At 41.4% G+C, this 3,004-nt stretch overlaps 1 pseudogene; it reads right to left on the bottom strand.

Moving 5' to 3' along the window:
• Nucleotides 1-219: 219 nt before the first annotated feature.
• On the bottom strand, nucleotides 220-322 carry LOC130344986 (U2 spliceosomal RNA; annotated as a pseudogene).
• Nucleotides 323-3,004: the final 2,682 nt, after the last annotated feature.

Here is a 3,004-nt window from a genome sequence, read left to right as displayed (position 1 = left end):
CTATTGCTTATTCAATACCACCAGCAGATGGAGACACTATATTACAACATTAGTTGTGAGCAGCAGTTTGTACAAACAAATGCCTCATAGCTGATGTCCTATCCACCTAGGCACATAGGCACCACCTATTGTCTATTGCCTGCAGTAGGGGCCCACTGGACTTGCCAGCAAACAGCTGCAGCAAATAAACAGATAATCTTTCTTTCCAACACTGAAACCTGGTGGTGCATTTAATATATGCTATCAGATAGAGGACATATCAGATATTAAACTGATATAAACAGACACCACATTTGATACCAGCCAAAAGGAAGGATGAGAAGTGATAACTGTGAAAGGGGAGGAACCAACGCTGTCCCCTTCACATGCACCATCATTACTTGTAGGAAGGGAGGCTGGCTGGCAGCCTCCCATACACACTCTGGCTGGGTGGCAGTCACCCACCAGTACACACAGCAGACCCTAAACCCATATCATTATTGCTAAGCAGGAAGATGGGAGTCCATTTCACTCTGATGAACCATTTTTAAATGCAATCCATAACCTGGCTTTGGCAGGAACCCTTCTTACTCCTCCTACTTGCATTTGATACTGGGTTTAGGATCTGCATAGGAAACACACACACACACACACACACACACACACACATACAAGCACACACTTACCTGTGTTGCCTGCTGACGCCTCCTTGGCTGTCCCCAAACGGTATAAAACCAACAGCCACGGGAAGCTGTAAGGATAGAGGACATACCTGCATCCTATTGGACTCACTTGTCTTGGTTAAATCCAACTTATTTGATAACTTATGGTGCTGCTACTTCTGCTCATGGCAGTGCTGCTTCTGACAAGGCTGTTCTTTGGTGGGCCTAGGCGACATCACAATCTCCATGGTTACATACACAACAAAGGTCAGATGTTGTTTACACCTGGCCATGCCAGTGGTATTGAGTAGCATATCCCAGTGCTAAGGGTCCTGGGTGCAACAATCTTTCAATGGGGAATAGCCGCACTGAGTTTGTCAAGTGTACCCATGTTTGCAACTCCAACAATACACACATATGTATGTATGTATGTATGTGTGTATGTGTGTATGTGTGTATGTGTGTATGTGTGTATGTATGTCTATCTATCTATCTATCTATCCACCCATCTATCTCTATATATATTTATCTCTCTCTCTCTCTCTCTATATGTATATATATATATAATTTTTTTTTCTTTTAAATATATATATATATATATATATGTATATATGTATATACATATAGAGAGAGAGAGAGAGATGGAAATACTTTTTAAAACATGTTTTCACCTCATTTTTACCTTCTTTTTTTCTTCTCTCCATGTTTTCCTTCTTTCCTATGCTGCTGCTTCTTATTTTTCTTCTTTTTCAGACCCTATCATTGCACTATTGCTTATTCAATACCACCAGCAGATGGAGACACTATATTGCAACATTAGTTGTGAGCAGCAGTTTGTACAAACACATGCCTCATAGCTGATGTCCTATCCACCTAGGCACATAGGCACCACCTATTGTCTATTGCCTGCAGTAGGGGCCCACTGGACTAGCCAGCAAGCAGCTGCAGCAAATAAACAGATAATCTTTCTTTCCAACACTGAAACCTGGTGGTGCATTTAATATATGCTATCAGATAGGGGACATATCAGATATTAAACTGATATAAACAGACACCACATTTGATACCAGCCAAAAGGAAGGATGAGAAGTGATAACTGTGAAAGGGGAGGAACCAACGCTGTCCCCTTCACATGCACCATCATTACTTGTAGGAAGGGAGGCTGGCTGGCAGCCTCCCATACACACTCTGGCTGGGTGGCAGTCACCCACCAGTACACACAGCAGACCCTAAACCCATATCATTATTGCTAAGCAGGAAGATGGGAGTCCATTTCACTCTGATGGACCATTTTTAAATGCAATCCATAACCTGGCTTTGGCAGGAACCCTTCTTACTCCTCCTACTTGCATTTGATACTGGGTTTAGGATCTGCATAGGAAACACACACACACACACACACACACACACACACACACACATACAAGCACACACTTACCTGTGTTGCCTGCTGACGCCTCCTTGGCTGTCCCCAAACGGTATAAAACCAACAGCCACGGGAAGCTGTAAGGATAGAGGACATACCTGCATCCTATTGGACTCACTTGTCTTGGTTAAATCCAACTTATTTGACAACCTATGGTGCTGCTACTTCTGCTCATGGCAGTGCTGCTTCTGACAAGGCTGTTCTTTGGTGGGCCTAGGCGACATCACAATCTCCATGGTTACATACACAACAAAGGTCAGATGTTGTTTACACCTGGCCATGCCAGTGGTATTGAGTAGCATATCCCAGTGCTAAGGGTCCTGGGTGCAACAATCTTTCAATGGGGAATAGCCGCACTGAGTTTGTCAAGTGCACCCATGTTTGCAACTCCAACAATACACACATATGTATGTATGTATGTATGTATGTGTGTATGTGTGTATGTGTGTATGTGTGTATGTGTGTATGTATGTCTATCTATCTATCTATCTATCTATCCACCCATCTATCTCTATATATATTTATCTCTCTCTCTCTCTCTATATGTATATATATATATATATATATATATAATTTTTTTTTCTTTTAAATATATATATATATATATATATATATATATGTATATACATATAGAGAGAGAGAGAGAGATGGAAATACTTTTTTAAACATGTTTTCACCTCATTTTTACCTTCTTTTTTTCTTCTCTCCATGTTTTCCTTCTTTCCTATGCTGCTGCTTCTTATTTTTCTTCTTTTTCAGACCCTATCATTGCACTATTGCTTATTCAATACCACCAGCAGATGGAGACACTATATTACAACATTAGTTGTGAGCAGCAGTTTGTACAAACAAATGCCTCATAGCTGATGTCCTATCCACCTAGGCACATAGGCACCACCTATTGTCTATTGCCTGCAGTAGGGGCCCACTGGACTAG

The sequence above is a fragment of the Hyla sarda genome, unplaced genomic scaffold (genome assembly GCF_029499605.1).
Source record: "Hyla sarda isolate aHylSar1 unplaced genomic scaffold, aHylSar1.hap1 scaffold_74, whole genome shotgun sequence".
Classification (NCBI taxonomy): domain Eukaryota; kingdom Metazoa; phylum Chordata; class Amphibia; order Anura; family Hylidae; genus Hyla; species Hyla sarda.
Note: the sequence above shows the minus strand (reverse complement) of the source record. Positions and strands in the feature narration are given on the sequence as shown.